General features: G+C 53.1%; 1 non-coding gene across 1 annotated transcript; it reads left to right on the top strand.

Annotated features, from left to right (window-relative positions):
* The first annotated feature begins 24,507 nt into the window (after window positions 1-24,507).
* TRNAN-GUU (transfer RNA asparagine (anticodon GUU)) lies at window positions 24,508-24,584 on the top strand. The gene has a single exon. It is a non-coding gene; the product is annotated as a tRNA-Asn (tRNA).
* Window positions 24,585-25,065: the final 481 nt, after the last annotated feature.

Consider the following 25,065-nt stretch of genomic DNA (forward strand, 5'->3'; position numbering starts at 1 on the left):
AAATGTACAGAGGGTTCATGGTTTACCAAGTTTACCTCCGGAGCTTCGCCCACTCATCATCATTCACTTCGTGGATATGGCGGAATTTTTTCTTTGCGCTGATAGCTTTGAAGCTATGTTCTGATGGTGGTGAGAGTGGAGCACGACTGTCTCCATGGCGCGATTGGCTATCGCGATCGGCTGTTAACCGAAAGGTTGGAGGTTCGAGCCCTCCCGGGAGTGGTGTGTAGCTTTTTTCATTGCCCTGATAGCTTTGAAGATATTTTCTGATGGTGGTGAGAGTAGAGGACGACTGTCTCCGTGGCGCAATTGGCTAGCGCGATCTGCTGTTGACCGAAAGGTTGGAGGTTCGAGCCCACCCGGTGGTGGAGCGGAGCTTCTTTTTCTTTGCGCTGTTAGCTTTGAAGATATTGCTACCTGTAGGCTGCCACAAACCATAGTGCGAATGCGCGTGTGCGCCCGACGAGGAAGATGAGGCTCGCTGGCTGCTCGAGCTCGGAGCCAGACTGGCCAGTGCTGCAACCGCTCTTGCAAATATATTTTTCGAATATATTCGCAATACTTTGTCTCGTTACTCACGTAACATATTTGGTGGAGGTGGAACGATCCCCGTCCTCACCACGCAGCTCCGCAGTGGCCGCATCCTCCAGCTTTCCGCCATGGCTTCCAGTGACAACGCGTCCGCTTCATCATCTGCGGCTTCTCCGACAACCTTTGTCGCCGTCCAAACACCACGTGATCCCGGGACATTTTCTGCGCAACCTGGCCTCGACGTCGACAAATGGCTTCGCCTTTATGAACGGGTCAGTCAAACTCACCGTTGGGACCCTACCATGATGCTCGCTAATGTTCTCTTCTACTTGGACGGAACCCCGCGTGTCTGGTACGAGACAAATGAGTCCGAACTCACCAGCTGGGACACGTTCAAGGAGAAGCTACGTGACATCTTTGGGGACCCGACCGGTCGCCACGCAGCTGCACGACAGGAGCTGGCTACCCGTGTCCAGTCGCCAACTGAATCGTATGTGTCATACATCCAAGAAGTTCTCGCTCTTTGCCGAAAAGTGGACGAGGCGATGTCTGAGGCTGAAAAGGTTGGACACGTTTTGAAGGGGATCGCGGACGGCGCCTTCAATTTGCTGGTGTACACTAACGTCTCGACCATCGACCGTGTAATTCAAGAATGCCGCCGTTTCGAAACAGCAAAAAGCCGTCGGGTGCGCCCTCCTTTTTCTCGGTTGCCAAACACGGCGGCTACGTCCACCTGCTCCGATTCTACCGTCACACCGCCCTTTGAGCAGAGTGTAACGCGTATCGTTCGACGGGAACTTGAAGCAGCAAGTCCAGCGCCGCTTCAGCCCACTTCTTTCGAACATACGATACCGACAACCCCCGCGATCTCCGTTATTCAGGCGGTCGTACGACAAGAATTCGCCAACCGCGGGTTCCCTGATGCTTGCCCCATCTCTTGCCCCTCCTCCAGACCAATTCCCACTAATGCACCTCGACGTGACCCATTTGTTGCTCCACGATCTCGCAACCCGGCGGAATGGCGAACTCCTGACGACAAACCGATCTGCTTCCGGTGCCACCGCGTTGGACATGTCTCCCGCTACTGCCGTGCCTCCTGGACGCCGCCACATAGGAGCCAGTTTTTCGCACCTTATAGCCCATATGAAGATCTTCGCCGGTATTCGTCCAGCCGTACCGCCCCTGCTTTCGACACGTCTAACAGCCGCCTTCCTGCTCGTTCTCCGTCCCCTCAACGCCGTCGTTCCCCGTCGCCCCAGCCACGCCGCCATCACTCGCCGCCTAACTTTTCATCGTACCCGACGGAAAACTAGACAGTGCAGCCCCTGGAGGTAGTGCTGCATCATCCCTGTCTGAACCAAACCCTCCATTGACGCTTCATACGAACAAAAATCTTGTCGATGTACACGTGGACGGTATTTCTCTGTCGGCACTAGTCGATACTGGCGCTCATGTGTCCATCATCAGCGTTCATCTTTGTCGCCGCTTAAGAAAAGTACTCACGCCCCCTGCTACCGAAGCTGTACGTGTGGCCGATGGCGGCACTGTTCCTGTCATTGGCATGTGTACGGCTCGCATACGCATCGCCGACCGTTACATCCCTGTTCTATTCACGGTGCTCCAGAACTGTCCTCATGACCTCATCTTAGGGATGGACTTCCTGTCGACCCATTCTGCTCTCATCGACTGTTCCGCTGGTACTCTTTGCTTAGACCTTCCTCTTCAGCCGGATATTCACCCTGAACCTCAACACGGCCTTTCTGCCACAGACTTCCTCCGCTTACCGCCTAAAGCCCTCACATTCACCGAATTTGCCACGACCTCACCCGTATTGGATGGGAATTACATCGTCACGCCGATTCCTGATGTCCTACTGGCACGTGACGTCACCGTCCCTCACTGCATCGTAACTGTAGCCTCCAACCGGACCCGTCTACCCGTCATAAATTTCGGCTTCACAAAGCAAGTCCTCCCTGAAGGCATCCTAATTGCCACGTTGCGGTCCTTAGCCGATGATCACGTCACCACTTTCGCAGCCGACGCATGCCCCAATTTTCCTTGTCGCCCACTCGATGCCACATGCCTCGACATGTCAATACGTCCCATGATCGACCCTGACCTTCCCCCAGCGCAATCAGCCGCTCTCGCACGCCTTCTAGCTTCCTACCGTGACATCTTCGACCTTGACGACCGCCCACTCGGCCAAACTTCTCTTGTAAAGCACCGCATCAACACCGGTGATGCTGCTCCCATTCACCGTCGACCGTATCGCGTGTCCGCGTCGGAGCGCCAGATTATTCAAGCTGAAGTGAATAAGATGTTAACTAAAGGCATTATTGAGCCCTCATCAAGCCCATGGGCGTCACCCGTCGTCCTGGTTAAAAAGAAGGACAACACATGGCGTTTTCGCATCGATTACCGGCATCTAAATCGAATCACCAAAAAGGACGTGTATCCTTTACCACGTATTGATGACGCCCTCGATTGTCTCCACGGCGCACGCTACTTTTCATCCATCGACCTTCGTTCTGGTTATTGGCAGATTGCCGTAGACGAGAAAGACCAAGAAAAGACCGCCTTCATCACTCCAGATGGCCTATACCAATTCAAGGTTATGCCCTTCGGTCTATGCAATGCCCCCGCCACGTTCGAACGTATGATGGACTCTCTGCTACACGGGTTCAAATGGTCAACATGCCTGTGTTACCTAGACGACGTCCTCGTATTTGCACCTACGTTTGAGACCCACCTTGAGCGTCTGTCGGCCATTCTCGACGTCTTCCGCAAAGCTGGCCTCCAGTTGAACTCCTCGAAGTGTCACTTCGGCCGCCGACAGATTACCGTGCTGGGCCACCTTGTCGATGCTTCTGGTGTGAGACCGGACCCTGAGAAAATTCGTGCCGTCACGAGTTTCCCAGTACCCCAATCCGCCAAAGATGTCCGGAGCTTTGTGGGACTTTGCTCCTACTTTAGGCGGTTCGTGAAAGATTTTGCGGCAATCGCCCAACCACTTACCGATCTTTTGAAGAAAGGCGTTCCATTTTCGTGGGGGTCCACTCAAGCTGCCGCCTTCTCTCACCTCATAACACTTTTGACGACGCCCCCTATCCTCGCCCACTTTGACCCATCTGCCCGAACTGAGGTCCGAACTGATGCCAGTGGTCACGGTATCGGAGCCGTTCTCGCCCAATGCCAACAGGGACACGACCGCGTTATCGCGTATGCTAGCCGCCTCCTTACACCTGCAGAGCGTAACTATTCGATCACGGAGCGAGAATGCCTTGCTCTTGTCTGGGCGGTCTCAAAATTCCGTCCATATTTATATGGCACTCACTTTTCCGTCGTCACCGACCACCACGCGCTCTGCTGGCTTTCATCCTTAAGAGATCCTACAGGTCGACTTGGTCGCTGGGCTCTGCGACTGCAAGAATACACCTTTTCTGTGATATACAAGTCTGGACGCCTGCACCAGGACGCCGATTGCCTTTCTCGCTATCCAGTTGACCCATCGGCCACCATACCTGACAACGACGCCTGCGTGTGCTCCGTTTCTCAACTGAACCACATAGCCGACGAGCAACGCCGTGATGCAGCCCTACGAGCTATCATTGAGCGCCTCGACTCCTCCCCATCGAACCGATCCTATCGCTCGTTCGTACTCCAGAATGGCACATTATACCGGCATAACTTCCATCCAGACGGCCCATCTCTGCTGCTTGCCATACCCAAACACCTCCGCTTGGCTGTACTCCACGAACTTCATGACGTTCCTACTGCCGGTCACCTGGGTGTGTCCCGCACATACGACCGGATTCGCCGTCGCTTCTATTGGCCAGGTCTGGCACGGTCCGTCAGAAGATACGTCGCGGCGTGTGAGGAATGTCAGCGCCGCAAAACACCATCGACGCTTCCGGCTGGGCGCCTTCAACCACTCGATATTTCTACGGAACCTTTCTTTCGCGTCGGCTTGGACTTACTCGGCCCTTTTCCTCTGTCTTCTGCTGGCAACAGGTGGATAGCTGTGGCCACAGACTACGCCACACGCTACGCAATCACACGCGCCCTTCCAACAAGTTGCGCCACTGACGTCGCCGATTTTCTTCTACACGACGTGATCTTGCAACATGGTGCTCCACGCCAGCTGCTCACGGACCGAGGCCGCACATTTCTATCGAAAGTCATAGCGGACATCCTACGCTCTTGTGCAACACGCCACAAGCTCACTACGTCGTACCATCCGCAAACAAATGGCCTCACAGAACGCCTGAACCGAACCCTAACTGACATGCTTGCAAAGTACGTTTCCTCAGATCACTCTGACTGGGACATCGCTTTACCATACGTGACATTTGCCTACAATTCTTCGCGCCACGACACGGCTGGTTACTCCCCTTTTTTCTTGCTGTTCGGCCGCGAACCCACATTACCCCTCGATACGACGATTCCGTTACCAGCAGCTCCAACTTCACAATATGCTCTGGACGCCATCAGCCGGGCCGCCCACGCACGCGAAACCGCTCGTGCTCGCCTTCTGACCTCCCAAGCAAACCAACGGCGTCGGTACGACCAACGACACCGCGATGTGCACTTTTCGCCCGGTTCGTTGGTTCTGCTGTGGTCTCCGACCAGGCACGTTGGCCTGTCTGACAAGCTGCTCTCTCGGTACACAGGGCCCTACAGAGTGCTTCGTGAGGTGACTCCCGTCACTTATGAAATCACTCCTGCTGCCTCGCCGTCTTCATCCACCCCTAGGGCCACCGACATCGTACACGTCGCACGCCTGAAGCAGTACCACTCGCCCAATGATCTTGACATCTAGATGCGCCGAGACGGCGCCTTTGCCGACGGGGGTTATGCTACCTGTAGGCTGCCACAAACCATAGTGCGAATGCGCGTGTGCGCCCGACGAGGAAGATGAGGCTCGCTGGCTGCTCGAGCTCGGAGCCAGACTGGCCAGTGCTGCAACCGCTCTTGCAAATATATTTTTCGAATATATTCGCAATACTTTGTCTCGTTACTCACGTAACAATATGTTCTGATGGTGGTGAGAGTGGAGCACGACTGTCTCCGTGGCGCAATTGGCAAGTGCGATCGGCTGTTAACCGAAAGGTTGGAGGTTCGAGCCCTCCCGGGAGTGGTTTGTTGCTTTTTTTGCACTGATAGCTTTGAAGATACGTTCTGATGGTGGTGAGAGTGGAGCACGACTGTCTCCGTGGCGGAATTGGCTAGTGCGATGGGCTGTTAACCGAAAGTTTGGAGGTTCGAGCCCACCCGGTGGTGGTGCGGCGCTTTTTTTCCTTTGGGCTGATAGCTCTGAAGAAATGTTCTGATGGTGGTGATAGTGGAGGAGGACTGTCTCCGTGGCGCAATTGGCTAGCGCGATCTGCAGTTGACCGAAAAGTTGGAGGTTCGAGACCACCCGGTGGTGGTGCGACGCTTCTTTTTCCTTGGGCTGATAGCTCTGAAGAAATGTTCTGATGGTGGTAAGAGAGGAGCACGACTGTCTCCGTGGCGCAATTGGCTAGCACGTTCGGCTGTTTACCGAAAAATAGGAGGTTTGAGCCCTCCCAGGAGTGGTGTGTTGCTTTTTTCTTTGCGCTGATAGCTTTGAAGATATGTTCTGAAGGTGGTGAGTGGAGCACGACTGTCTCCGTGGCGAAATTGGCTAGCGCGATCGGCTGTTAACCGAAAGGTTGGAGGTTCGAGCCCACCCGGTGGTGGCGCGTGGCTTTTTTCTCTTTGGGCTGTTAGCTCTGAAGAAATGTTATGACGGTGGTTAGAGTGAAGCGCGACTGTCTCCGTGGCGCATTTGGCTAGCGCGATCGGCTGTTAACCGAAAGGTTGGAGGTTCGGGCCCTCCCGGGAGTGGCGTGTTGCTTTTTTTCTTTGCGCTGTTAGCTTTGAAGATATGTTCTGATGGTGGTGAGAGTGGAGCACGACTGTCTCCGTAGCGCAATTGGCTAGCGCTATCGGCTGTTAACCGAAAGGTTGGAGGTTCGAGCCCTCCCGGGAGTGGTTTGTTGCTTTTTTTTGCACTGATAGCTTTGAAGATACGTTCTGAAAGTGGTGAGAGTGGAGCACGACTGTCTCCGTGGCGCAATTGGCTAGCGCGATCTGCTGTTGACCGAAAGGTTGGAGGTTCGAGCCCACCCGGAGGTGGAGCGGAGCTTCTTTTTCTTTGGGCTGATAGCTCAGAAGAAATGTTCTGACGATGGTGAGAGTGGAGCACGACTGTCTCCGTGGCGCATTTGGCTAGCGCGATCGGCTGTTAACCGAAAGGTTGGAGGTTCGGGCCCTCCCGGGAGTGGCGTGTTGCTTTTTTTCTTTGCGCTGTTAGCTTTGAAGATATGTTCTGATGGTGGTGAGAGTGGAGCACGACTGTCTCCGTAGCGCAATTGGCTAGCGCTATCGGCTGTTAACCGAAAGGTTGGAGGTTCGAGCCCTCCCGGGAGTGGTTTGTTGCTTTTTTTTGCACTGATAGCTTTGAAGATACGTTCTGAAGGTGGTGAGAGTGGAGCACGACTGTCTCCGTGGCACAATTGGCTAGCACGATCGGCTGTTAACCGAAAGGTTGGAGGTTCGAGCCCACCCGGAGGTGGAGCGGAGCTTCTTTTTCTTTGGGCTGATAGCTCAGAAGAAATGTTCTGACGGTGGTGAGAGTGGAGCACGACTGTCTCCGTGGCGCATTTGGCTAGCGCGATCGGCTGTTAACCGAAAGGTTGGAGGTTCGGGCCCTCCCGGGAGTGGCGTGTTGCTTTTTTTCTTTGCGCTGTTAGCTTTGAAGATATGTTCTGATGGTGGTGAGAGTGGAGCACGACTGTCTCCGTAGCGCAATTGGCTAGCGCTATCGGCTGTTAACCGAAAGGTTGGAGGTTCGAGCCCTCCCGGGAGTGGTTTGTTGCTTTTTTTTGCACTGATAGCTTTGAAGATACGTTCTGAAAGTGGTGAGAGTGGAGCACGACTGTCTCCGTGGCGCAATTGGCTAGCGCGATCTGCTGTTGACCGAAAGGTTGGAGGTTCGAGCCCACCCGGAGGTGGAGCGGAGCTTCTTTTTCTTTGGGCTGATAGCTCAGAAGAAATGTTCTGACGATGGTGAGAGTGGAGCACGACTGTCTCCGTGGCGCATTTGGCTAGCGCGATCGGCTGTTAACCGAAAGGTTGGAGGTTCGGGCCCTCCCGGGAGTGGCGTGTTGCTTTTTTTCTTTGCGCTGTTAGCTTTGAAGATATGTTCTGATGGTGGTGAGAGTGGAGCACGACTGTCTCCGTAGCGCAATTGGCTAGCGCTATCGGCTGTTAACCGAAAGGTTGGAGGTTCGAGCCCTCCCGGGAGTGGTTTGTTGCTTTTTTTTTGCACTGATAGCTTTGAAGATACGTTCTGAAGGTGGTGAGAGTGGAGCACGACTGTCTCCGTGGCACAATTGGCTAGCACGATCGGCTGTTAACCGAAAGGTTGGAGGTTCGAGCCCACCCGGAGGTGGAGCGGAGCTTCTTTTTCTTTGGGCTGATAGCTCAGAAGAAATGTTCTGACGGTGGTGAGAGTGGAGCACGACTGTCTCCGTGGCGCATTTGGCTAGCGCGATCGGCTGTTAACCGAAAGGTTGGAGGTTCGGGCCCTCCCGGGAGTGGCGTGTTGCTTTTTTTCTTTGCGCTGTTAGCTTTGAAGATATGTTCTGATGGTGGTGAGAGTGGAGCACGACTGTCTCCGTAGCGCAATTGGCTAGCGCTATCGGCTGTTAACCGAAAGGTTGGAGGTTCGAGCCCTCCCGGGAGTGGTTTGTTGCTTTTTTTTGCACTGATAGCTTTGAAGATACGTTCTGAAAGTGGTGAGAGTGGAGCACGACTGTCTCCGTGGCGCAATTGGCTTGCGCGATCTGCTGTTGACCGAAAGGTTGGAGGTTCGAGCCCACCCGGAGGTGGAGCGGAGCTTCTTTTTCTTTGGGCTGATAGCTCAGAAGAAATGTTCTGACGATGGTGAGAGTGGAGCACGACTGTCTCCGTGGCGCATTTGGCTAGCGCGATCGGCTGTTAACCGAAAGGTTGGAGGTTCGGGCCCTCCCGGGAGTGGCGTGTTGCTTTTTTTCTTTGCGCTGTTAGCTTTGAAGATATGTTCTGATGGTGGTGAGAGTGGAGCACGACTGTCTCCGTAGCGCAATTGGCTAGCGCTATCGGCTGTTAACCGAAAGGTTGGAGGTTCGAGCCCTCCCGGGAGTGGTGTGTAGCTTTTTTCTTTGCGCTGATAGCTTTGAAGATATTTTCTGATGGTGGTGAGAGTAGAGGACGACTGTCTCCGTGGCGCAATTGGCTAGCGCGATCTGCTGTTGACCGAAAGGTTGGAGGTTCGAGCCCACCCGGAGGTGGAGCGGAGCTTTTTTTTCTTTGGGCTGATAGCTCAGAAGAAATGTTCTGACGGTGGTGAGAGTGGAGCACGACTGTTTCCGTGGCGCATTTGGCTAGCGCGATCGACTGTTAACCGAAAGGTTGGAGGTTCGGGCCCTCCCGGGAGTGGCGTGTTGCTTTTTTTCTTTGCGCTGTTAGCTTTGAAGATATGTTCTGATGGTGGTGAGAGTGGAGCACGACTGTCTCCGTAGCGCAATTGGCTAGCGCTATCGGCTGTTAACCGAAAGGTTGGAGGTTCGAGCCCTCTCGGGAGTGGTTTGTTGCTTTTTTTGCACTGATAGCTTTGAAGATACGTTCTGAAGGTGGTGAGAGTGGAGCACGACTGTCTCCGTGGCACAATTGGCTAGCACGATCGGCTGTTAACCGAAAGGTTGAAGGTTTGAGCCCTCCCAGGAGTGGTGTGTTGCTTTTTTCTTTGCGCTGATAGCTTTGAAGATATGTTCTGATGGTGGTGAGAGTGGAGCACGACTGTGTCCGTGGCGCAATTGGCTAGCGCGATCGGCTGTTAACTGAAAAGTTGGAGGTTTGAGCCCTCCCGGGAGTGGTGTGTTGCTTTTTTTTCTTTGGGCTGATAGCTTTGAAGATATATTCTGATGGTGGTGAGAGTGGAGCACAACTGTCTCCGTGGCGCAGTTGGCTAGCGCGATCGGCTGTTACCCGAAAGGTTGGAGGTTCGAGCCCTCCCGGGAGTGGTGTGTTGCTTTTTTAGGGGCAAAGCTCCATAGGGCTTGGGCTCTGCGTCCCCTGTAGCCTGTATGTAGCCACCTCTAGTTTAGTTTTTGCAGTGTTCACTAGATGGCGGTACCGACCCCTGTATGTAGCCACCTCTAATTTAGTTCTTGCAGTGTTCACTAGATGGCGGTACCGTCTCCTGTATGTAGCCACCTCTCGTTTAGTTCTTGTAGTGTTTACTAGATGGTGGTACTTGTAGCTGATGATGAAAAGATGCAAGATGTTATAAACTAGAAAGCGGTGCATGTAGTTGATGAAAGACGCGAGATCTTATAAAATAGGAATGATGTCACATATGGCGCGTGTCATTGGTTGAAGGCAATCGTTCGATTTAGTGCGGCGACGTACGCTAGGGGGAGCGATGTAATAAAATTGAGTGGGCAAAATGTACAGAGGATTCATGGTTTACCAGGTTTACCTCCGGAGCTTCGCCCACTCATCATCATTCACTTCTTGGATATGGCGGAATTTTTTCTTTGCGCTGATAGCTTTGAAGCTATGTTCTGATTGTGGTGAGAGTGGAGCACGACTGTGTCCGTGGCGCAATTGGCTAGCGCGATCGGCTGTTGCCCGAAAGGTTGGAGGTTCGAGCCCTCCCGGGAGTGGTGTGTAGCTTTTCTCTTTGCCCTGATAGCTTTGAAGATATGTTCTGATGGTGGTGAGAGTAGAGGACGACTGTCTCCGTGGCGCGATTGGCTAGCGCGATCGGCTGTTAACCGAAAGATTGGAGGTTCGAGCCCTCCCGGGAGTGGTGTGTTGCTTTTTTCTTTGCGCTGATAGCTTTGAAGATATGTGCTGATGGTGGTGAGAGTGGAGCAAAACTGTCTCAGTGGCGCAATTGGCTAGCGCGATCGGCTGTTAACCGAAAAATTGGAGGTTCGAGCCACGCGGTGGTGGTGCGGCGCTTTCTTTTCTTTGGGCTGATAGCTCTGAAGAAATGTTCTGACGGTGGTGAGAGTGGAGCAGGACTGTCTCCATGGCACAATTGGCTAGCGCGTTCGGCCGTTAACCGAAAGGTTGGAGGTTCGATCCCACCCGGTGGTTGTGCGGGCTTTTTTCTCTATGGGCTGATAGCTCTAAAGAAATGTTCTGACGGTGGTGAGAGTGAAGCACGACTGTCTCCGTGGCGCGATTGGCTAGCGCGATTGCCTGTTAACCGAAAGGTTGGAGGTTCGAGCCACGCGATGGTGGTGCGGCGCTTTCTTTTCTTTGGGCTGATAGCTCTGAAGAAATGTTCTGACGGTGGTGAGAGTGGGGCAGGACTGTCTCCATGGCGCAATTGGCTAGCGCGTTCGGCCGTTAACCGAAAGGTTGGAGGTTCGAGCCCACCCGGTGGTGGTGCGGGCTTTTTTCTCTATGGGCTGATAGCTTTGAAGATATGTTCTGATGGTGTTGAGAGTTGAGCACGACTCTCTCCGTGGCGCAATGGGCTAGCACGTTCGGCGGTTAAACAAAAAAATGGAGTTTCGAGCCCTCCCGAGAGTGGTGTGTCGTTTTTTTCTTTGCGCTGATAACTTTGAAGATATGTTCTGATGGTGGTGAGAGTGGAGCACGACTGTCTCCGTGGCGCAATTGGCTAGCGTGATCGGCTGTTAACCGAAAGGTCGGAGGTTCGAGCCCACCCGGTGGTGGTGCGGCTCTTCTTTTTCTTTGGGCTGATAGCTTTCAAGAAATGTTCAGACGCGGTTAAGAGTGGAGCACGACTGTCTCCGTGGCGCAATTGGCTAGTGCGATCGGCTGTTAACCGAAAGGTTGGAGGTTTGAGCCCACCCTGTAGGGGTGCGGCGCTTTTTTTTCTTTGGGCTGATAGCTTTGAAGATATGTTCTGATGGTGGTGAGAGTGGAGCACGACTGTCTCCGTGGCGCGATTCGCGAGCACGATGGGCTGTTAACCGAGAGGTTGAATGTTCGAGGCCTCCCAGGAGTGGTGCGGCGCTTTTTTTTTCTTTGGGCTGATAGCTCTGAAGAAATGTTCTGACGGTGGTTAGAGTGGAGTACGACTGTCTCCGTGGCGCTATTGGCTAGCGCGATCGGCTGTTAACCGAAAGGTTGGAGGTTCGAGCCCACCCGCTGGTGGTGCGGCGCTTTTTTTTCTTTGCGCTGATAGCTCTGAAGAAATGTTCTGTCGGTGGTGAGAGTGGAGCACGACTGTCTCCGTGGCGCAATTGGCTAGCCCGTTCGGCCGTTAACCGAAAAATTGGAGTTTCGAGCCCTCCCGGGAGTGGTGTGGCGCTTTTTTCTTTGGGCTGATAGCTTTCAAGATATGTGCTGATGGTGGTGCGAGTGTAGCAGGACTGTCTCCGTGGCGCAATTGGCTAGCGCGATTCGCTGTTAACCGAAAGGTTGGAGGTTCGAGCACTCCCGGGAATGTGTGTTGCTTTTTTTGCGCTGATAGCTTTGAAGATATGTTCTGATGGTGGTGATAGTGGAGCACGACTGTCTCCGTGGCGCAATTGGCTTGTGCGATGGGCTGTTAACCGAAAGGTTGGAGGTTCAAGCCCACCCGGTGGTGGTGCGGCGCTCTTTTTCCTTTGGGCTGAAAGCTCTGAAAAAATGTTCTGACGGTGGTGCGAGTGGAGCACGACTGTCTTCGTGGCGCAATTGGCTAGCGCGATCGGCTGTTAACCGAAAGGTTGGAGGTTCGAGCCCTCCCGGGTGTGGTGTGTCGCTTTTTCTCTGCGCAGATAGCTTTGAAGATATGTTCTGATGGTGGTGAGATTGGGGCACGACTGTCTCCGTGGCGCTATTGGCAAGCGCGATCGGCTGTTAACCGAAAGGTTGGAGGTTCGAGCCCTCCCGGGAGTGGTGTGTTGCTTTTTTTTGCGCAGATAGCTTTGAAGATAAGTTCTGATGGTGGTGAGAGTGGAGCACAACTGTCTCCGTGGCGCAATTGGCTAGCGCGTTCTGACGGTGGTGAGAGGTGAGCTAGCGCGATCGGCTGTTAACCGAAAGGTTGGAGGTTAGAGCCCTCCCGGGAGTGGTGTGTTGCTTTTTTTTGCGCTGATAGCTTTGAAAATATGTTCTGATGGTGGTGAGAGTGGAGCACGATGTCTCCGCTGCGCAATTTACTAGCGCGATCGGCTGTTAACGGAAAGGTTGGAGGTTCGAGCCCACCCAGGAGTGGTGTGTTGCTTTTTTTCTTTGCGCTGATAGCTTTGAAGATATGTTCTGATGGTGGTGAGAGCACGACTGTCTCCGTGGCGCAATTGGCTAGAGCGATGAGCTGTTAACCGAAAGTTTGGAGGTTCGAGCCCACCCGGTGGTGGTGCGGTGCTTTTTTTCCTTTGGGCTGATAGCTCTGAAGAAATGTTCTGAAGGTGGTGATAGTGTAGGAGGACTGTCTCCGTTGCGCAATTGGCTAGGGCGATCTGCAGTTGACCGAAAGGTTGGAGGTTCGAGACCACCCGGTGGTGGTGCGGCGCTTCTTTTTCCTTCGGCTGATAGCTCTGAAGAAATGTTCTGATGGTGGTAAGAGAGGAGCACGACTGTCTCCGTGGCGCAATTGGCTAGCGCGATCGGCTGTTAACCGAAAAGTTGGAGGTTCGAGCCCACCCGGTGGTGGCGCGGGGCTTTTTTCTCTTTGGGCTGATAGCTTTGAAGATACGTTCTGATGGTGGTGAGAGTGAAGGAGGACTGTCTCCGTGGCGCAATTGGCTAGCGCGATCTGCTGTTGACCGAAAGGTAGGAGGTTCGAGCCCACCCAGTGGTGGAGCGGAGCTTCTTTTTCTTTGGGCTGATAGCTCTGAAGAAATGTTCTGACGGTGGTGAGAGGGGAGCACGACTGTCTCCGTGGCGCAATTGGCTAGCGCGATCGGCTGTTAACCGAAAGGTTGGAGGTTCGGGCCCTCCCGGGAGTGGCGTGTTGCTTTTTTTTCTTTGCGCTGTTAGCTTTGAAGATATGTTCTGATGGTGGTGAGAGTGGAGGAGAACTGTCTCCGTGGCGCAATCGGCTAGCGCGATCTGCTGTTGACCGAAAGGTTGGAGGTTCGAGCCCACCCGGTGGTGGAGCGGAGCTTCTTTTTCTTTGGGCTGATAGCTCTGAAGAAATGTTCTGTCGGTGGTGAGAGTGGAGCACGACTGTCTCCGTGGCGCAATTGGCTAGCCCGTTCGGCCGTTAACCGAAAAATTGGAGTTTCGAGCCCTCCCGGGAGTGGTGTGGCGCTTTTTTCTTTGGGCTGATAGCTTTCAAGATATGTGCTGATGGTGGTGCGAGTGTAGCAGGACTGTCTCCGTGGCGCAATTGGCTAGCGCGATTCGCTGTTAACCGAAAGGTTGGAGGTTCGAGCACTCCCGGGAATGTGTGTTGCTTTTTTTGCGCTGATAGCTTTGAAGATATGTTCTGATGGTGGTGATAGTGGAGCACGACTGTCTCCGTGGCGCAATTGGCTTGTGCGATGGGCTGTTAACCGAAAGGTTGGAGGTTCAAGCCCACCCGGTGGTGGTGCGGCGCTCTTTTTCCTTTGGGCTGAAAGCTCTGAAAAAATGTTCTGACGGTGGTGCGAGTGGAGCACGACTGTCTCCGTGGCGCAATTGGCTAGCGCGATCGGCTGTTAACCGAAAGGTTGGAGGTTCGAGCCCTCCCGGGTGTGGTGTGTCGCTTTTTCTTTGCGCAGATAGCTTTGAAGATATGTTCTGATGGTGGTGAGATTGGGGCACGACTGTCTCCGTGGCGCTATTGGCAAGCGCGATCGGCTGTTAACCGAAAGGTTGGAGGTTCGAGCCCTCCCGGGAGTGGTGTGTTGCTTTTTTTTGCGCTGATAGCTTTGAAAATGTGTTCTGATGGTGGTGAGAGCGGAGCACGATGTCTCCGTGGCGCAATTTGCTAGCGCGAAAGGCTGTAACCGAAAGGTTGGAGGTTCAAGCCCTCCCGGGAGTGGTGTGTTGCTTTTTTCTTTGCGCTGATAGCTTTGAAGATAAGTTCTGATGGTGGTGAGAGTGGAGCACAACTGTCTCCGTGGCGCAATTGGCTAGCGCGTTCTGACGGTGGTGAGAGGTGAGCTAGCGCGATCGGCTGTTAACCGAAAGGTTGGAGGTTAGAGCCCTCCCGGGAGTGGTGTGTTGCTTTTTTTTGCGCTGATAGCTTTGAAAATATGTTCTGATGGTGGTGAGAGTGGAGCACGATGTCTCCGCTGCGCAATTTACTAGCGCGATCGGCTGTTAACGGAAAGGTTGGAGGTTCGAGCCCACCCAGGAGTGGTGTGTTGCTTTTTTTCTTTGCGCTGATAGCTTTGAAGATATGTTCTGATGGTGGTGAGAGCACGACTGTCTCCGTGGCGCAATTGGCTAGTGCGATGAGCTGTTAACCGAAAGTTTGGAGGTTCGAGCCCACCCGGTGGTGGTGCGGTGCTTTTTTTCCTTTGGGCTGATAGCTCTGAAGAAATGTTCTGAAGGTGGTGATAGTGTAGGAGGACTGTCTCCGTTGCGCAATTGGCTAGGGCGATCTGCAGTTGACCGAAAGGTTGGAGGTTCGAGACCACCCGGTGGTGGTGCGGCGCTTCTTTTTCCTTCGGCTGATAGCTCTGAAGAAATGTTCTGATGGTGGTAAGAGAGGAGCACGACTGTCTCCGTGGCGCAATTGGCTAGCGCGATCGGCTGTTAACCGAAAGGTTGGAGGTTCGAGCCCACCCGGTGGTGGCGCGGGGCTTTTTTCTCTTTGGGCTGATAGCTTTGAAGATACGTTCTGATGGTGGTGAGAGTGAAGGAGGACTGTCTTTGTGGCGCAATTGGCTAGCGCGATCTGCTGTTGACCGAAAGGTAGGAGGTTCGAGCCCACCCAGTGGTGGAGCGGAGCTTCTTTTTCTTTGGGCTGATAGCTCTGAAGAAATGTTCTGACGGTGGTGAGAGGGGAGCACGACTGTCTCCGTGGCGCAATTGGCTAGCGCGATCAGCTGTTACCTGAAAGGTTGGAGGTTTGAGCCCTCCCGGGAGTGGTGTGTTGCTTTTTTTTCTTTGGGTTGATAGCTTTGAAAATATATTCTGATGGTGGTGAGAGTGGAGGAGGACTGTCTCCGTGGCGCAATGGGCTTGCGCGATCTGCAGTTGACCGAAAGGTTTGAGGTTCGAGCCCACCCGGTGGTGGTGCGGCACTTCTTTTTCTTGGGCTGATAGCTCTGAAGAAATGTTCTGATGGTGGTGAGAGTGGAGGAGAACTGTCTCCGTGGCGCAATCGGCTAGCGCGATCTGCTGTTGACCGAAAGGTTGGAGGTTCGAGCCCACCCGGTGGTGGAGCGGAGCTTCTTTTTCTTTGGGCTGATAGCTCTGAAGAAATGTTCTGTCGGTGGTGAGAGTGGAGCACGACTGTCTCCGTGGCGCAATTGGCTAGCCCGTTCGGCCGTTAACCGAAAAATTGGAGTTTCGAGCCCTCCCGGGAGTGGTGTGGCGCTTTTTTCTTTGGGCTGATAGCTTTCAAGATATGTGCTGATGGTGGTGCGAGTGTAGCAGGACTGTCTCCGTGGCGCAATTGGCTAGCGCGATTCGCTGTTAACCGAAAGGTTGGAGGTTCGAGCACTCCCGGGAATGTGTGTTGCTTTTTTTGCGCTGATAGCTTTGAAGATATGTTCTGATGGTGGTGATAGTGGAGCACGACTGTCTCCGTGGCGCAATTGGCTTGTGCGATGGGCTGTTAACCGAAAGGTTGGAGGTTCAAGCCCACCCGGTGGTGGTGCGGCGCTCTTTTTCCTTTGGGCTGAAAGCTCTGAAAAAATGTTCTGACGGTGGTGCGAGTGGAGCACGACTGTCTCCGTGGCGCAATTGGCTAGCGCGATCGGCTGTTAACCGAAAGGTTGGAGGTTCGAGCCCTCCCGGGTGTGGTGTGTCGCTTTTTCTTTGCGCAGATAGCTTTGAAGATATGTTCTGATGGTGGTGAGATTGGGGCACGACTGTCTCCTTGGCGCTATTGGCAAGCGCGATCGGCTGTTAACCGAAAGGTTGGAGGTTCGAGCCCTCCCGGGAGTGGTGTGTTGCTTTTTTTCGCGCTGATAGCTTTGAAAATGTGTTCTGATGGTGGTGAGAGCGGAGCACGATGTCTCCGTGGCACAATTTGCTAGCGCGAAAGGCTGTAACCGAAAGGTTGGAGGTTCAAGCCCTCCCGGGAGTGGTGTGTTGCTTTTTTCTTTGCGCTGATAGCTTTGAAGATAAGTTCTGATGGTGGTGAGAGTGGAGCACAACTGTCTCCGTGGCGCAATTGGCTAGCGCGTTCTGACGGTGGTGAGAGGTGAGCTAGCGCGATCGGCTGTTAACCGAAAGGTTGGAGGTTAGAGCCCTCCCGGGAGTGGTGTGTTGCTTTTTTTTGCGCTGATAGCTTTGAAAATATGTTCTGATGGTGGTGAGAGTGGAGCACGATGTCTCCGCTGCGCAATTCACTAGCGCGATCGGCTGTTAACGGAAAGGTTGGAGGTTCGAGCCCACCCAGGAGTGGTGTGTTGCTTTTTTTCTTTGCGCTGATAGCTTTGAAGATATGTTCTGATGGTGGTGAGAGCACGACTGTCTCCGTGGCGCAATTGGCTAGTGCGATGAGCTGTTAACCGAAAGTTTGGAGGTTCGAGCCCACCCGGTGGTGGTGCGGTGCTTTTTTTCCTTTGGGCTGATAGCTCTGAAGAAATGTTCTGAAGGTGGTGATAGTGTAGGAGGACTGTCTCCGTTGCGCAATTGGCTAGGGCGATCTGCAGTTGACCGAAAGGTTGGAGGTTCGAGACCACCCGGTGGTGGTGCGGCGCTTCTTTTTCCTTCGGCTGATAGCTCTGAAGAAATGTTCTGATGGTGGTAAGAGAGGAGCACGACTGTCTCCGTGGCGCAATTGGCTAGCGCGATCGGCTGTTAACCGAAAGGTTGGAGGTTCGAGCCCACCCGGTGGTGGCGCGGGGCTTTTTTCTCTTTGGGCTGATAGCTTTGAAGATACGTTCTGATGGTGGTGAGAGTGAAGGAGGACTGTCTTTGTGGCGCAATTGGCTAGCGCGATCTGCTGTTGACCGAAAGGTAGGAGGTTCGAGCCCACCCAGTGGTGGAGCGGAGCTTCTTTTTCTTGGGCTGATAGCTCTGAAGAAATGTTCTGACGGTGGTGAGAGGGGAGCACGACTGTCTCCGTGGCGCAATTGGCTAGCGCGATCAGCTGTTACCTGAAAGGTTGGAGGTTTGAGCCCTCCCGGGAGTGGTGTGTTGCTTTTTTTTCTTTGGGCTGATAGCTTTGAAAATATATTCTGATGGTGGTGAGAGTGGAGGAGGACTGTCTCCGTGGCGCAATGGGCTTGCGCGATCTGCAGTTGACCGAAAGGTTTGAGGTTCGAGCCCACCCGGTGGTGGTGCGGCACTTCTTTTTCTTGGGCTGATAGCTCTGAAGAAATGTTCTGATGGTGGTGAGAGTGGAGCACGACTGTCTCCGTGGCGCAGTTGGCTAGCGCGATCGGCTGTTAACCGAAAGGTTGGAGGTTCGAGCCCTCCCGGGAGTGGTGTGTTGCGTTTTTAGGGGCGAAGCTCCTTAATGCGTGGGCTGTGCGTCCCCTGTAGCATGTATGTAGCCACCACTAGTTTGGTTATTGCAGTGTTCACTAGATGGCGGTACCGTCCCCTGTATGTAGCCACCTCTAGTTTAGTTCTTGCAGTGTTCACTAGATGGTGGTACCGTCTCCTGTATGTAGCCACCTCTCGTTTAGTTCTAGTAGTGTTTACTAGATGGTGGTACTTGTAGCTGATGATGAAAAGATGCAAGATGTTGGAAGGAAGGAAGGATGCAACAAAAAGGGAGAAGGCAGGGAGGTTAACCAGAAAGACATCCGGTTGGCTACCCTACACTGGGGGATAAAGGAAGGGGACAAGAAAGACGAGAAAGAGGAAAGAGAGGGAAAAAGGGGGTGGGGGAGAGACTGACAGTAATTTCACTGCAGCGTGTAGAAATCTACCGCATGTCAGAGGCGTTCACACAAGCCTGTCTTTCTCAGGAAACGCAGCAGGGCTTTCACTGCCTTGTGGGCTGTCGAGGCATGTGTACGTTGCTGTAATAGCACCTGCACAGAAAGAGGCCGTTCATCCAGTCGCCGCATTGCGTTGGCAAGTACTTGTCTCTCTGTGGCAAATCGAGGACAATGACACAGCAGGTGTTCGATATTTTCGTCGGTGCCGCAAACATCGCACGCCGCACTGTCAGTAATTCTGATTAACGTGGTATAAGCTTTCGTGAAAGCAACTCCCAGCCAAAGGCGATAAAGAAGCGAAGCTTCACGTCGATGTAGGCCGGGTGGAGGCCGGAGTTGTAGTGATGGGTCGAGCTCGTGCAGTCGTGTACGTCGTATGCTTGGTGTGTTCCACTCGGTCAGTGTGAGACTGCGGGCCGGTTGACGAATCTGCCTCGCCGCATCCGCTCTTGAAAGCGGTATCGGAACACTGTTCCCTTCTTTATGTGACGTGCGAGCAGCATGATCTGCAGAATCATTGCCGCCTATACCACGATGCCCAGGTAACCACTGAAAGACGATGTCATGGCCTTTTTGTATTAACAGGTGGTGTAGTTTCACGGTTTGGTAGGTCAACTGGTCGTGGCATCCGTGTCGGAGAACTGATATCAGGCACTGTAACGCTGGTTTTGAGTCAGAAAACACAGCCCATTTACCTGGTCTTTCTTCTGCATTGATGTGTTCCAGTGCATTGCGCAGAGCCTCGAGTTCTGCCGTCGTCGAACTCGTCACATGTGAAGTCTTAAAACACCGAGTTATCCCTTGTGATGGTATACCACTGCTCCACCTGAACTAGACGGCGTAGTAGAGCCATCCGTGTAAATGTGCACGTGGTTACTGTAGTTTTCTTCCAGTAGGGATAGACTCAGTTGTTTCAGGGCATGTGTCGGTAAGTCCGATTTTCTCCTCATTCCTGGAATCATTAAGTGAACTCGCGGCCGGCTCAAGCTCCAAGGAGGAAGCAGTGGCTTTGATGCAGGTGCGTATGTCTCAGCAAACGATGAACGATGCTTGGAGACAATAGTGCCGTATGTCGTGCGGGGCCTTTCAGCAGCTAGACTCGCCAGGTGGTGAGAAGGGGTCCTGGCATAAGGCCTGAGGTGCATGCGCATTGTCTCGGTAATAATATGCGTATTTATCGAGTGATCTTGAGCGATGGCAATGGTTTCAGCCGTTGAAGCACTGCGGGGTATTCCAAGGCATATCTTAAGTGCTTGGGCTTGAATGCTCTGAATTGCGCGCAGGTTGGTCTTGCCGGTGTTAGACATTGCAGGTAAGCTGTACCGTAAGAATCCGATAAATAGCACCCTGTACAACAGTTGTAGCATGGATGATATGGGCACTCCCCAATTTTTTCCTGCAAGGAATTTGAGCATGTGGCATGTTGCGATCAGCCGCTTCTTCACATAGTTCACGTGTGGAGTCCACGACAGGTTTCTATCTATTATGACTTCCAAGAACCTGTGGCTTCTGCTGAACGATATGTATTCTTCATTAATCGATATACTGCAAGCAGACATTGGTTTCCGCGTGAACGCTACCACTGCACACTTTCCGCAGGACACCTCGAGGCCTTGTTTACGAAGATAGAATGACGCCGTTGTAGCAGCCTTCTGAAGGCGGGCGCGAAGCTGAGGCCTTGTCACACCTGATGTCCAAATGCACATGTCATCAGCATAGACAGAAAGTTCTACAGTGCTAGGTAGCTGCTCGACTAGACCAATAAGAGTTAGGTTGAAAAGGGTAGGGCTTAGCACTCCTCCCTGAGGAACTCCTCGGCTGCTGTAATAATCAGGTGTTGGGCCATTCGCTGTCTTCACGTAAAATGATCTCAGCTGTAAGTAGCTGTATACCCACATATATATCTTGCCACCAAGACCTACTGTTTCCAAAGCACTAAGGATGGCTTCATGGTTGACATCGTCGTAAGCCCCCTTAACGTCTAGAAACAGGGCGGCGCACAGTCTCTTACAGGCTTTCTGGTGTTGAAGATATGTCACCAGATCAACAACGTTGTCGATTGACGAATGGCCACGCCTGAATCTGGTCATGGATACTGGATAGATTTCGTAGTGCTCTAAATACCACTCCATTTGTGTTAGAATCATTCGTTCCATCGTTTTTCCCACACAACTGGCAAGTGCGATAGGACGGTATGAGGCAATATCCAAAGGAGATTTACCAGCCTTTAGAAGTGGAATGAGGCGACTTGACTTCCATGCCTGGGGAACAGTACCAGTCTGCCAGGAGTCGTTGTATAGGCGTAAGAGTGCCTTCCGAGCTTCGTCTCCAAGATTACAAAGGGCACGATAGGTAATGCCATCAGGACCGGGTGCTGAAGAACGTCTGCACCCGCAAGATGGTTTAAACTAGAAAGCGGTACCTGTAGTTGATGAAAGACGCGAGATCTTATAAAATAGGAATGATGTCACATATGGCGCATGTCATTGGTTGAAGGCCATCGTTCGATTTAGTGTGGCGACGTACGCTAGGGGGAGTGATGTAATAAAATCGAGTGGGCAAATGTACAGAGGGTTCATGGTTTACCAAGTTTACCTCCGGAGCTTCGCCCACTCATCATCATTCACTTCGTGGATATGGCGGAATTTTTTCTTTGCGCTGATAGCTTTGAAGCTATGTTCTGATGGTGGTGAGAGTGGAGCACGACTGTCTCCATGGCGCGATTGGCTATCGCGATCGGCTGTTAACCGAAAGGTTGGAGGTTCGAGCCCTCCCGGGAGTGGTGTGTAGCTTTTTTCATTGCCCTGATAGCTTTGAAGATATTTTCTGATGGAGGTGAGAGTAGAGGACGACTGTCTCCGTGGCGCCATTGGCGAGCGCGATCTGCTGTTGACCGAAAGGTTGGAGGTTCGAGCCCACCCGGTGGTGGAGCGGAGCTTCTTTTTCTTTGCGCTGTTAGCTTTGAAGATATGTTCTGATGGTGGTGAGAGTGGAGCACGACTGTCTCCGTGGCGCAATTGGCTAGTGCGATCGGCTGTTAACCGAAAGGTTGGAGGTTCGAGCCCTCCCGGGAGTGGTTTGTTGCTTTTTTTGCACTGATAGCTTTGAAGATACGTTCTGATGGTGGTGAGAGTGGAGCACGACTGTCTCCGTGGCGGAATTGGCTAGTGCGATGGGCTGTTAACCGAAAGTTTGGAGGTTCGAGCCCACCCGGTGGTGGTGCGGCGCTTTTTTTCCTTTGGGCTGATAGCTCTGAAGAAATGTTCTGATGGTGGTGATAGTGGAGGAGGACTGTCTCCGTGGCGCAATTGGCTAGCGCGATCTGCAGTTGACCGAAAAGTTGGAGGCTCGAGACCACCCGGTGGTGGTGCGACGCTTCTTTTTCCTTGGGCTGATAGCTCTGAAGAAATGTTCTGATGGTGGTAAGAGAGGAGCACGACTGTCTCCGTGGCGCAATTGGCTAGCACGTTCGGCTGTTAACCGAAAAATAGGAGGTTTGAGCCCTCCCAGGAGTGGTGTGTTGCTTTTTTCTTTGCGCTGATAGCTTTGAAGATATGTTCTGAAGGTGGTGAGTGGAGCACGACTGTCTCCGTGGCGAAATTGGCTAGCGCGATCGGCTGTTAACCGAAAGGTTGGAGGTTCGAGCCCACCCGGTGGTGGCGCGTGGCTTTTTTCTCTTTGGGCTGATAGCTCTGAAGAAATGTTATGACGGTGGTTAGAGTGAAGCGCGACTGTCTCCGTGGCGTAATTGGCTAGCGCGATCGGCTGTTAACCGAATGGTTGGAGGTTCGAGCCCTCCCGGGAGTGGTGTGGCGCTTTTTTCTTTGGGCTGATAGCTTTCAAGATATGTGCTGATGGTGGTGCGAGTGTAGCAGGACTGTCTCCGTGGCGCAATTGGCTAGCGCGATTCGCTGTTAACCGAAAGGTTGGAGGTTCGAGCACTCCCGGGAATGTGTGTTGCTTTTTTTGCGCTGATAGCTTTGAAGATATGTTCTGATGGTGGTGATAGTGGAGCACGACTGTCTCCGTGGCGCAATTGGCTTGTGCGATGGGCTGTTAACCGAAAGGTTGGAGGTTCAAGCCCACCCGGTGGTGGTGCGGCGCTCTTTTTCCTTTGGGCTGAAAGCTCTGAAAAAATGTTCTGACGGTGGTGCGAGTGGAGCACGACTGTCTCCGTGGCGCAATTGGCTAGCGCGATCGGCTGTTAACCGAAAGGTTGGAGGTTCGAGCCCTCCCGGGTGTGGTGTGTCGCTTTTTCTTTGCGCAGACAGCTTTGAAGATATGTTCTGATGGTGGTGAGATTGGGGCACGACTGTCTCCGTGGCGCTATTGGCAAGCGCGATCGGCTGTTAACCGAAAGGTTGGAGGTTCGAGCCCTCCCGGGAGTGGTGTGTTGCTTTTTTTGCGCTGATAGCTTTGAAAATATGTTCTGATGGTGGTGAGAGCGGAGCACGATGTCTCCGTGGCGCAATTTGCTAGCGCGATAGGCTGTAACCGAAAGGTTGGAGGTTCAAGCCCTCCCGGGAGTGGTGTGTTGCTTTTTTCTTTGCGCTGATAGCTTTGAAGATAAGTTCTGATGGTGGTGAGAGTGGAGCACAACTGTCTCCGTGGCGCAATTGGCTAGCGCGTTCTGACGGTGGTGAGAGGTGAGCTAGCGCGATCGGCTGTTAACCGAAAGGTTGGAGGTTAGAGCCCTCCCGGGAGTGGTGTGTTGCTTTTTTTTGCGCTGATAGCTTTGAAAATATGTTCTGATGGTGGTGAGAGTGGAGCACGATGTCTCCGCTGCGCAATTTACTAGCGCGATCGGCTGTTAACGGAAAGGTTGGAGGTTCGAGCCCACCCAGGAGTGGTGTGTTGCTTTTTTTCTTTGCGCTGATAGCTTTGAAGATATGTTCTGATGGTGGTGAGAGCACGACTGTCTCCGTGGCGCAATTTGCTAGTGCGATGAGCTGTTAACCGAAAGTTTGGAGGTTCGAGCCCACCCGGTGGTGGTGCGGTGCTTTTTTTCCTTTGGGCTGATAGCTCTGAAGAAATGTTCTGAAGGTGGTGATAGTGTAGGAGGACTGTCTCCGTTGCGCAATTGGCTAGGGCGATCTGCAGTTGACCGAAAGGATGGAGGTTCGAGACCACCCGGTGGTGGTGCGGCGCTTCTTTTTCCTTCGGCTGATAGCTCTGAAGAAATGTTCTGATGGTGGTGAGAGTGGAGCACGACTGTCTCCGTGGCGCAATTGGCTAGTGCGATCGGCTGTTAACCGAAAGGTTGGAGGTTCGAGCCCTCCCGGGAGTGGTTTGTTGCTTTTTTTGCACTGATAGCTTTGAAGATACGTTCTGATGGTGGTGAGAGTGGAGCACGACTGTCTCCGTGGCGGAATTGGCTAGTGCGATGGGCTGTTAACCGAAAGTTTGGAGGTTCGAGCCCACCCGGTGGTGGTGCGGCGCTTTTTTTCCTTTGGGCTGATAGCTCTGAAGAAATGTTCTGATGGTGGTGATAGTGGAGGAGGACTGTCTCCGTGGCGCAATTGGCTAGCGCGATCTGCAGTTGACCGAAAAGTTGGAGGCTCGAGACCACCCGGTGGTGGTGCGACGCTTCTTTTTCCTTGGGCTGATAGCTCTGAAGAAATGTTCTGATGGTGGTAAGAGAGGAGCACGACTGTCTCCGTGGCGCAATTGGCTAGCACGTTCGGCTGTTAACCGAAAAATAGGAGGTTTGAGCCCTCCCAGGAGTGGTGTGTTGCTTTTTTCTTTGCGCTGATAGCTTTGAAGATATGTTCTGAAGGTGGTGAGTGGAGCACGACTGTCTCCGTGGCGAAATTGGCTAGCGCGATCGGCTGTTAACCGAAAGGTTGGAGGTTCGAGCCCACCCGGTGGTGGCGCGTGGCTTTTTTCTCTTTGGGCTGATAGCTCTGAAGAAATGTTATGACGGTGGTTAGAGTGAAGCGCGACTGTCTCCGTGGCGTAATTGGCTAGCGCGTTCGGCTGTTAACCGAATGGTTGGAGGTTCGAGCCCTCCCGGGAGTGGTGTGGCGCTTTTTTCTTTGGGCTGATAGCTTTCAAGATATGTGCTGATGGTGGTGCGAGTGTAGCAGGACTGTCTCCGTGGCGCAATTGGCTAGCGCGATTCGCTGTTAACCGAAAGGTTGGAGGTTCGAGCACTCCCGGGAATGTGTGTTGCTTTTTTTGCGCTGATAGCTTTGAAGATATGTTCTGATGGTGGTGATAGTGGAGCACGACTGTCTCCGTGGCGCAATTGGCTTGTGCGATGGGCTGTTAACCGAAAGGTTGGAGGTTCAAGCCCACCCGGTGGTGGTGCGGCGCTCTTTTTCCTTTGGGCTGAAAGCTCTGAAAAAATGTTCTGACGGTGGTGCGAGTGGAGCACGACTGTCTCCGTGGCGCAATTGGCTAGCGCGATCGGCTGTTAACCGAAAGGTTGGAGGTTCGAGCCCTCCCGGGTGTGGTGTGTCGCTTTTTCTTTGCGCAGACAGCTTTGAAGATATGTTCT

Source organism: Rhipicephalus microplus, chromosome 8 (assembly GCF_043290135.1).
Source record: "Rhipicephalus microplus isolate Deutch F79 chromosome 8, USDA_Rmic, whole genome shotgun sequence".
In the NCBI taxonomy this organism is placed as follows: domain Eukaryota; kingdom Metazoa; phylum Arthropoda; class Arachnida; order Ixodida; family Ixodidae; genus Rhipicephalus; species Rhipicephalus microplus.